The sequence below is a fragment of the Hyaena hyaena genome, unplaced genomic scaffold (genome assembly GCF_003009895.1).
Source record: "Hyaena hyaena isolate Hyena2069 unplaced genomic scaffold, ASM300989v1 scaffold_362, whole genome shotgun sequence".
In the NCBI taxonomy this organism is placed as follows: Eukaryota; Metazoa; Chordata; class Mammalia; order Carnivora; family Hyaenidae; genus Hyaena; species Hyaena hyaena.
In genome coordinates this window covers 196,323-207,698 of record NW_024080998.1, presented here as the reverse complement: position 1 = coordinate 207,698, position 11,376 = coordinate 196,323, and the positions used below count along the sequence as shown (strand labels likewise).

The window sequence follows — 11,376 nt, the reverse complement described above, 5'->3', positions numbered from 1 at the left end:
CATGGTATATGAACTGAGCCAGCCAGGCACACATGGATATCTATATTTAAAAAAAAAAACCTTGGGTCCATACTGCACACCACGTATAAAAACTAATTCAAAATGGATCAAATGCCTAAATGTAAAACCTAAAATCTATGTTTCTAGAAGAAAGCATGGTAGAAAGTCTTTGTGAACTCAAAATAGGCAATACTTCTTAGAAAACATATCAAAATCACAATAAATAAAAGGCAAATTGACAAATTATACTTCTTCAAAATCTAAAACTTCTGTTCTTCAGAAGACATGTTAGGAGAGAATGAAAAGACAAGCCACAGACTGGGAAGAAATCTTTGGGAAGCATATATTTGATAAAGGACTTGATTCCAGAATATATAAAGAACACTCAAAACTCAGTAATAAGAAAATCCAATAAAAATAGAGAAGAGATTTGAATATACCTCACCAAAGAAAATCTGTAGATGGCAAGTAATTACATGAAAATATGCCTAATACAATACTTACCTGGCAGGGGAGATACCATGATCACGAAGGTGGTTTTCCCAGGGCAAGGTTCATCTATTGCACTCTGCATGTGCTGACCCCTGCGATTTCCCCAAATGTGGGAAACTCGAGTGCATAATATGTGGTAGTGGGGGACTGCAGTTTTACTTATTGGGAAGTGCAAATTAAAAACTATGCAATACCACTGCATAACTGTCAGAATGACTAAAGTTTAAAAGATTGACCACACCAAGTGTTGGAGAGGATGTGGAGAAACTAGAACTCTCACATACTACTAGTGGGGATGTAAAATGGTATAAACACTTTGGAAAACAGTTGGGTAGTTACTTAAAAATGTTAAATATACAGCTGAGCCTGCTGGTCTGTGGTGAACAGTGGACACTGGTCTCTGTTCCACAGGATGGAGTTTGTTAAAGTTATCAAGAATAAGTCTTGCTTCAAGAGATACCAAGTGAAATTTAGAAGAAGCCAAGAGGATAAAACTGATTACTATGCCCAGAAACTGTTGGTAATTCAGGATAAAAATAAATACAACACACCTAAATACAGGATGCTAGTTTGTGTAACCAACAGAGATATCATTTGTCAGATCGCTTTTGCCTATATAGAAGGAGACATGATAGTGTGTGCAGCTTGTGCTGAAGGAACTCCCAAAGTATGGTGTGAAGGTTGGCCTGACAAATTATGCTGCAGTCTATTGTACTGGCCTGCTGCTGGCCCGCAGTTTTCTCAATATGCTTGGCATGGATAAGATCTATGAAGGCCAAGTAGAAGTGACCGGAGATGAATACAATGTGGAAAACATTGATGGTCAACCTGGTGCCTTCACCTGCTATTTGGGTGCAGGGCTTGCCAGAAGTACTACTGGAGATAAAGTTTTTGTGGATGGAGGCTTGTCTATTCCTCACAGTACCACACAATTTCCTGGTTATGATTCAGAAAACAAGGAACTCAATGCAGAAGCACATCATGTGTCAAAACGTTGCAGATTATATGTGGTACCTAATGGAAGAAGATAAAGATGCTTATAAGAATAAGTTCTCTCAATCCATAAAGAACATTGTTACTCCAGACATGATGAAGGAGATGTATAAGAAAGCTCATGTTGCTATATGAGAGAATCCAGTCTATGAGAGGAAGCCCAAGAAAAATGTTAAAAATAAGAGGTAGAATTGTCCCAAAATGTCTCTTGCCCAGAAGAAAGATCAGGTAGCTCAGAAGAAGGCAGGCTTCCTTAGAGTTCAGGAGCAGGCTGCAGAGAGTTAAAAAACCAAACCACAAGTTCCTATGAAGATTTTTCAGATAAAGGCAATAATAAAATTATTCACCAAGCAGTAAAAAAAAAAAAAAAAAAAAGCTAAATATACATCTATTACACGACCCAACCGTTCCGTTCCAAGACTTTTATTTACCCAAGATTAAAGGATGGGCACCTGAATGGCTCTGTTGGTTGAGCGTCTCTTAATTTCATCTCAGGTCATGATCCCAGGGTTCATGAGACTGGAATTTTCTCTCTTTCTCTCTCTCAAATAAATAAACAAAAAAAATTTTTTTTAAAGAAAATAGTCCATATAAAGATTTGCATAGAAATGTTTATAACAGCTTTATTTATAGCCCCTAAATGATAAGCAACCCAAATTTCTATCAATAGGTAAATGGATAAACACATAGTAGCATATTTATCCAGTGCCATTGTGGCATCAATAAAGGGAATGAATTGTGGATACAGTCAATCAGTATGACTCCCTAATTATGCCAAGTGAAAAAAGCTAATCTAAAAAGAGTATACACCATATTGTCCCATCCCTATAAAACTCTAGAAAATGCTGACAAACCTATAGTGACAGCTGATTAGTTTGTTTGGGAAAGGTGAGGGGGTATGTAGGGTGGAGGAGCACAGGAAAGTGGGAAAGGAAGGGATTCCAAAGGGATCTGAAGAAATTTGGGGTCATAATCCATTGTTTATTATCTTGATTGCAGTGATGATTTCACAAGTATAAACATGTCAGAATTTAACAAATTGCACCTTTAAAACATGTGCAGCTTATTTTATCTCGTTTATATCTCAATACAACTGTTGTTTTAAAAAAAGGTGCTTCTGGGGTGCCTGGTGGCTTAGTCGGTTAAGCGTCCGACTTTCACTTAGGTCATGATCTCACGGTTCATGGGTTCGAGCCACGCGTCGGGCTCTGTGCTGACAGCCAGCTCAGAGCCTGGAGCCTGTTTCAGAGTCTGTGACTCCCTCTCTCTCTGACCCTCCCCTGCTCACGCTGTCTCTCTCTCTCCTAGAAATAAATAAAACATTAAAAAAAATTTTTTTTAAAAAGGTGCTTCTAACATGCATTTATTTGAGGTATGGGTGGGTAATTCAGGTAGGCATGTCCAATTTAGTGTTGGAAAAGGGATCTGTAACTCTGGGGAGAAGATGGGGAAAAGATTTTAGGAGTAAATTGTCCCTCCCTCCCTTACCCTCATTCCTTTCCTCCTTTCTCCTTCATCCGTCCTCGATAAAGATCTGAGATGGTTAAATACTATTTATGTGAAGTTGATAGTTAAAGATTTGGGAAAGCCTGACTGGGTGTTATATGGAAACCAACTTGACAATAAACTATTTGTAAAAAAAAAAAAAAAAAAGATTTGGGAAAGTCTGGTTCATAAAGGAAAGGGTTAATGAGGAAAGAAACTTGAGAAACACTTGAGGCATGTTTGAAGGGGTTACTGAAGAATAAGAGAAACCAGTATGATCAGAAGAATGGTGGGTACGCAGGAAAAAAAATCGTAAAAGGGAATGGATGGACTACCTCCTTTGTGCTTAGTACTGTCTATTTCTGTGAATGTTGTTCTGTCTTTCTAGGGCTCAGGAACATTTCCAGTGGGATAAAGAACAATCAACCACAGGGACTATGCTGGTTAATATCCTATTGTTTCTGGTGAAGTAGCATGTTGTTTTTAAAAAATCCCACAAGGCACCTGGGTTGCTCAGTTGGTTAAGCAGCCAACTTCGGCTCAGGTCATGATCTCATGGCTTGTCAGTTTGTAAACCCGCATCAGACTCTGTGCTGAAAGCTTAGGCTCTCAGCTTCAGATTCTGTGTTTTAGTCTCTCTCTGCTCCACCCCTGCTTGTACTCTTTAGCTAGTTCAACAAAGCAAGCAATGTTTGCATGGCCCCAACATCTTCTGTTTTTATTTATTTTTCAATTTTTTTTTTTTTTTTTTAGTAAGAACTCTATATCCGGGGTGCTTGGGTGGCTCAGTCAGTTAAGCATCCATCTCTTGATTTTGGCTGAGGTCATGATCTTGCAGTTTGTGAATTTGAGCCCTGCATTGAATTCTGTGCTGACAGTGGACAGCCGGCTTGGGATTCTCTCTCTCTGTCTCTCTGTTCCTCCCTTGCTTCTGCTCTCTCTCTCTAAAAATAAATAAACATTAAAAAAAATCTCTATACCCCACATGGGGCTCAAACTTATGACCCTGAGATCATGAGTTGCATGCTCTACTGAGCAGCAAGTTGCCCCCAAGCATTTTGTTTTTAAAAGTCAGACCACATGAAAATGCTGAGTGCTTTCAAAGAGATATAATAATTTATCCCCTGCTGTTTGACATAAAGTGGGTAAAACATTTTTAACGTCATAGAACAAAGATAGGGAAAAAATAAATTATATAAAAACATATGTGAGGTCTTTAAATGGGCATCCTGGCTGCCGTTTTTCTGAGATGCTTTTCAGCCTTTTGTGTTGCTCTTGCCTGAGAAGTCCTGATAATAATTTCTATAAAGACTGCTCTGTTTTTGGATTTGTATTATATGAATGTGCCAACAAGAAATTAGTTATTTCAGAGAAATAACAGCCACTGTGGAAAGACCCCTTCAGGGTTAGAATTTCTACTTCCTTGTATTGTTTAGATTTCCTACAATAATAAATGATTATGAAGTCTAAAGATTTTCCAGGGAAGATTTAATATTAAGTTCAACTGAAGTATCTTATTCAAAGCCTTTAGAAAGAGGTGGGTTGGATTCGTAACTGTAGTTTAAGTTAATAGTGTTCAGGGGGGAGAGCAGAACCAAAGAAAAATTAACCAAATGACCAAACAAAGAAACAAACCCAAATTCACAAAGATAAAGACACTCTATATACCATATATATATCAGCATTCATTGCTGATCAGTTTGTTAGATGTCAGACAGATGTCTATTCTGACTGATGAGCTGTATGACTTTGGACAGATTGCCAGTCTCTCTGAGCTTCTGCTGTTCGAGAAGAGGGACCATAATACCTACCTTATCAACAGAGATGTGGCAGGAAGTGAGAGAGGGGATTTATGATAGAATGCCTGGCCTAGATTATCCTAAAATGATCATTTAGTCCCTCCCCCCTTTTTCTCAGGGATTACCCAAGGCCAGCAGTTTAGGGTGCAGGCAGATCGTTTGCTGCAGTATGTGAACCAATTCCAGTCTTCCCTTTGGTGTTTCTGCTTCTGTACCTTGTCAGAGTGTGAATGAGAAAGGTCCTCTCCTTTTGATGTATGGGCTTGGATTAGGTTAGCTAGGAAAGTGACATGTCTGGCTTTTTTCTGCTGCCTTATGTCTTTGACCATGTTTCCACCAGGCTGTGGCCTCAGTGTTCTGGTCAATGCAGAGTTATCGAAGCTGAGAGGAAAGGAGGTGAGGTGACAAACTGTGTGGGAAGCTCAGAGCTGATGTTCCAAAATTCTTCTGAGTGGCCTAGAGAGAGCACAGCCTTGGTTCAGGCAGGCTTCCTCTCCACAACAGCCAGGTTTCTCCTTTACCTTTTTAGATGTTCTACACTCTCTCATGGGGAGGGGGTGGTCAATGGTTTTGGCACTGATGGAAAGAAATCCTATTCCAAAGAGGAGGTACTTCTTTTATGGCTCCCTGTTTCTATTTTGTCTTTAAACCTCAGGTTCTCTTTTCCAGGAGATATTTAAATTGGCTTACAGTAATAATTCCCATTATTATTAAATATGCCACATGCTTTATATCCATTAACTTACTTAATTCTCACAACAATCCTGCAAGATACATGTGATTGGTCCCATTTTATGAATGAGAAAATTGATGCTCAAACAGATATGAGGACTTGTGCAAAGCAACATGGTTGGTGACAGTAAAATCAATACCTCGACATGTTTTATTTTGGAGCTGTGAGGTGGTTTGTCTCTCAGTCCTATTTAGCTGCTTTTCACCCCACTCACCATACCACCATTCTGGCCTGGAGCAACTACTAGCTTAAATCCCGAGATGTGATCTCTTTCTCTGTCTCATCCCTGGGATATCATTAGAGAGAGTTTGCCAGCTGGGAAAAGATGCAAAGGACCCCATAGCATCAGTGAGTACAGTGTGTTCTCATAAAACTGGTGCTCTAAAAACAGTGACATTTTACTGAGAGAATAAACCACAAATTGAGTTTTTACAACTCCACAAGTGGAGCTGTATTAATTATCTATAAACCTTATTCTGAAGTGGTTCTCCGCTCTAAAATTCCAAAGGAAGCAAGTAGAGTACAGTATGTAATGTTCTCTGAGGTGGATGATCCAGTCCTCTCAGGTTTTAGAAGGTCTCATTGGGAACAGTTACGATCCTGAACTATATTATGATTTTACTCTTTAAAAGGCTCCGTCAAGCCCTCAGAGCAGAACAAGCTGGCCTAGCTCAGAGCACCAGAGCTAGATCAAAAGTGCATCAACATTTTTTTTCTGGCAAAATAAAAACAAACGAACAATGTTTCCTCTAGAATTGAAAAACAAAGTCAACAAGGAGAAACAGGGTAAAAAGAAGGACAGTTTGGGATTTTTGTAAGAATTTAACTTTGATTCAGAACTTGATGTGAATTGAATTTATTTAACTGTTATACACATTTAAAGGCTTAGGCCAAGGTGTAGAAGTTAGTGTAAGACTTCCCTTTGTTATCCACATTTAAGTTATATGATTGGTACACTAGAATTATTTTTCCTGAATGGACACAGAAGCATGTATGGACCTGCAGTGTGTACAGAGCTGTTAGCATCACTCAGAAATAAGCTTCAATTTCATTGCAGCCCATATAAATCTTGAATAGCAAAGGATTTGGGGCTTAAGGTAGCATTTCTACGTTGAACAGTGTTTCAATATGACAAACTTTTATCACCATCGAGTTTATTAATGTCCTAGGTGTTGAAAGCATCTTATTTATTCTGAGATACAGAATCAGTTTTTATAGTAGTAGTTACCTCTTCAATAGATGACAACATTGTTGTCTGATATCACAAAACGAACCCCTCCATCCAGCTATAACTGATTTGACTCTGTTGCAAGGAGCTCAGGCTTTGGAGTAGGTTCTGCTATTTATACACTTTGGTTTCGGGAGAATCACAGGTGAGTCTTAAACTTGAATGTGCTTACAAATCACCTGAGGTTTCTGTTCAAAGGCAGATTCTGCTTCTGTAGGTCTAACGTGAAGCCTGAAGTTCTGCATTTCTAACGAGCTCCCAGATGGTGCAGATGTTGACGATAACACTTTGAGTGTCAGAAAACTATTTGAACCTTAGTTTTCTCATCTGGAGAAAAAAAGGGATGAAAATAAATACTTGGGAAAATTGTTAGGAATATTAAATGAGTCAGTGAGGTGAAGCATCTGACACATGGAAGATTACCACAAATATAAATGTCCCACTCCTCCTTTTTCCCCTGTTTGTTCCTACCTAGCTCAACAGCTTGTTCAACTCCATTTCCTCAGCACCAATTTTTACTGGGTTTACTTTCAGATTTATGTCATATAATTAGGTTCATGGCAGAAAGACATGTGTGAATAATTAAGAGCCCACCCCTGTCCTCTTTTCCCAAATTATGTGCCATTCACCATTACATGGAAAATATTATGCCCAATGTGAATGATCAAGATTCAATTGAAAAGCAACTTGTTCAAAATAGCTGTAAAACTTTGCTTAACCAGTAGCAAAACATGATTATTTGGGATCACAAAACATACCCAATTATACTCTTAGAAGACACACTTCTAAAATAAAATGTTTGAAATGGTTGGAAATGAAAGAATGGGCAAACATATACCAGGCAACTCAAAAATAAGCAAAATGAGGGTTCTAATATGAATATTGAACAAGCTAGAATTCAATTCATAAAGTTCCATAAAGTAGAAGAGGAGGGAATACTTCTCAGACCATCATCTGGGGCCAGTTTTACCCTGATACCAAAACCAAACACATCAGAAGAATAAAAACTGTAGGCCAATCTTTTATGACTCTAGCCGCAAAAGTCATTTTCAACAAAATACTAGCAAATTTTATCAACCTATCAAAGAGTTATACATACCAAATGTCATTATACCATGAATGCAAGGGTGGTTTAACATTTCAAAATTAATTAATGTAATATACCGTATTTTAAAATTACATGATAGTTTCAAGAAATGGAGAAAAGCATTTGATCAAGTCACGTTCCTCTCAGGGTAAAAACTGTAAATATAAGGGAAGTGACTCAGCCTGATAAAGAGCATCTATGGGAGCCTACAGCTAATATACTTAATAATGAAGGTTGAGTGTTTTCCCTCCTAAGATCAGGGACAAGACAAAGATGTCATTCTCACCTCTCAATTCAGTAGTCTACTTGAGATTATTTGCTAGGGGCAATGTCTTAGTCCATTCAGGCTACAATTACAGAATACTATAGACTAGGTGGTTTGTAAGCAACAGATTTATTTCTCTTTGGTAAGGAGGCTAAGTACAAGACCAAGGTGCCAGCTGTCTGGTGTCTGGTAAGGTGTAAGTTCCTGCTAGACATTTTTTCCCCCTGTGTTCTCATATGGCAGAAGAGGCAAGGGTCTATCCTAGGTCTCTTTTATAGAGGCACTAATCTAAATCCTCCATCCTCATGACCTATTTATCTCTCAAAGTTTCCACCTAATACCATGACCTTGGATGTTCAGATTTCAGCATACGAATTTTTTAGTGACTCAAATATTCACCCTATAGCAGGCAATTATGGAAGAAAAAGAAATAAAAGACATCTAGCATAGAAAGGAAGAAGTAAAACTGTATTTGCAAATGTCATGATCTTGTGTATAGAAAAACTCAAATAATCCACTAAACGCCTATTAGAGATAATAAGCAACTTCAGGAAAGTTGTAGGATATAAGAGCAATATTTTAAAAATCCATTGCATTTCAGTACATTAGCAAACAATATTCTGAAAATGAAATTCAAAAATAATTTATAATAGCATGAAAAAGAAGAAAGTAGGAATAATTTAAATACAAGTGGGTAAGACTTGTGTACTGAGAACCACAAACACAAAATGTTGAAAGAAACGAAAGATCTAAATAAATGGAGAGATAGTCTATACTCATAGATTGGAAGACTTAATACAGCATGTTAAGATGGCACACTCCCTAACTTTGATCTGCCAATTCAATGCAATCTCTGGCAAAATCCCAGAAATTGGCAAGCTGATCCTAAAATTCATGTGGAAATGCACGGAATCTAGAAGAGCCAAAACAATCTTGAGAAGAACAACACAATTATAGGATTCATTTGCAGTTTCAAAGCAATGTACTTGGCAGTTTGTACTATGAGGTTACAAACCTATGACAGCATGGTACTGTCATAAAGATCAATGGAATGAAATTTAGAGTCCAGGAGTAAACCCTAACTTTTATGGTCAGTTGATTTTTAAAAAAAATTTTTTTTATTTTAATTTTATTTTTTTTCTTTCATAGTTTATTGTCAAGTTGGAGTCCATATAACACCCAGTGCTCATCCTAACAAGTGCCCTCCTCCATGCCCATCACCTATCTTTCCCTCTCCCCCCTTCCCCATCAGCCCTCACTTTGTTCTCAGTATTCAAGAGACTCTCTTGGTTTGCCTCCTCCCTTTCTCCATGGTCAGTTGACTTTTGAATAAAGGGCCAAGATGATTTGGTGGGGGGAAATAATAGTCTTTCAACAAATGGTATTAGGGAAATTAGATATTCACATGCAAAAGTATGAGTTTGGAATATTATTGGAATAGTGGAAATTTTATTGATATAATAAACTAATCTCAGCTCAAATACCAGCATCATACATTTAGCATTTCTGCAAAGAAGCAGATAAAACTATCATATATAGGGATGAAAATGATGGTATACTTTGAAATTGTGAGAGAATTGAAAAGCTTTGTCAAGCAATAAGAGAATTCAAAGATAGTTATATACAAAATGAATACAGGGAAATCAGTGGCAATATCTCTATCTATATCATTATCTGTACATATCAACCAGTTAGAAGATAAGATCTCACTTGGAATAGCAGTCAAAAAGATGAAATACCTACAGATTCAGCAAGACACAGATGAAGAAAACTTTAAAATTAAAAATCAATGAAAAATATGAAAGAAGATTTGAACAAATGCAAACCTTTTGCTTGATCTTAGAAAACACTTTCATAAAGTTAACAGTTTTCCACAGGGTAAATTAGACATTTAACATGATCCCAATAAAAATGCCTGTACTTTCCCCCCGTGAAGTGGTGAAGTTTATTCAAAAGTTCATACGACAAATGAGACAAAAGAGAACAGCCAGGAAATTCTGACAGAGAAGAGCAATGAGGAAGGGTTATCCCTATCAGATTTAACAGCATAAAGCAACAGCAGTTTTAAAAGTATGATAATGGTGTTTGAAATAAGCAGATGGAACAATAGAACAGAATAGCATAAATAAACCCATGTGTATACAAGAATTTAGATGATAAGATGATATCAATGAGGGGGGGACAATATCAACTATTCAAATAGTGTTGGTATGACTAAAACCATCTAGAGGAATGCAAAGTTGGATTTATACTTCATAGTATATGAGAGTAAATTCCAAGTGAATGAAAGATTTCAATGTTAAAAATAAAGCCAAATAAATGCAAATTAAACATGAGGAAATTACAACTTTGGAGTGGAGAATGCCTTTCTAATTATGACTAGAAACCTAGTGCATGGCTCCCTCGGGATCCTTGGGAGGCTCCTGACACGTCACTGGGCATGCTCCTGGGTGGGGAGCAGGTCTGGTCTGGACTGCAGCTGAGGGAGTCTGGGACTGAGTCACAGGGCTGCTTTGGGGGCTACAGCTGTGACTGAGGTCTGTGGTCACAGAAGGGCACACCTCCTGCTGGGTGCCTAGGCTGGCAGGACTGCTCTTGGATTGTAGCTGAGTAGGACAGGAGTTCAATCATAGGGCTGCTACAGGATCTAAAGACAGACCCAAGGTTGGCAGGCCTGTTTCCTGGGGCAGAAGTCCTTACATGTAAATCTTTCTCAGAGTTTCTTTCATGGCCCAGCATTTCTTTGCATTCTAAATGGTTTGTATGCACAAGGCTACTGTGGCTGGAGCAGATTTAGTGAGAGTGAGTGGAAGTAGATGAAACTAAGGAGGTGAGAGAGGACAGATTACAAGAATAGTATGTCAGCAGATTATGATGATGATTATAATTAAGATTAAGATGGCAACCTAGGAGTCCCCTGAGCTTTCTTACACACACACACACACACACACACACACACACACACCCCAAATGAACAGATACACATGGTGCAATTCCCTGTGATAGAGATCTGGAAACTAGCTGAACAGCTCCTACACATCCAACAAATGAGAATATACCCACATCTAAATGAATAGGAAAGGCCAAGACACACTCTTACTATAATCCCCACCCCAACAGAGTGCCATACAATTGGAATAGAACCCCACATCTAGCACCCCAACTTTTAATACTCCCACTAGAGGAACAGACTCCTAAAACACTTATGTCTGAAAGCAACAAGGCTTGTGTCCATAAGAGTCTAAAACTACAGCAAATAAAGAAGCATCTTTTTTTTACTTTCTATAATTTATT

At 38.0% G+C, this 11,376-nt stretch overlaps 1 non-coding gene and 1 pseudogene across 1 annotated transcript; both read left to right on the top strand.

Moving 5' to 3' along the window:
- Nucleotides 1–496: 496 nt before the first annotated feature.
- On the top strand, nucleotides 497–652 carry LOC120244034. The gene has a single exon (XR_005531447.1). It is a non-coding gene; the product is annotated as a U1 spliceosomal RNA (small nuclear RNA).
- A 241-nt stretch (nucleotides 653–893) lies between these two features.
- Nucleotides 894–1,770, top strand: LOC120244031 (annotated as a pseudogene).
- The last annotated feature ends 9,606 nt before the right edge of the window (nucleotides 1,771–11,376 follow it).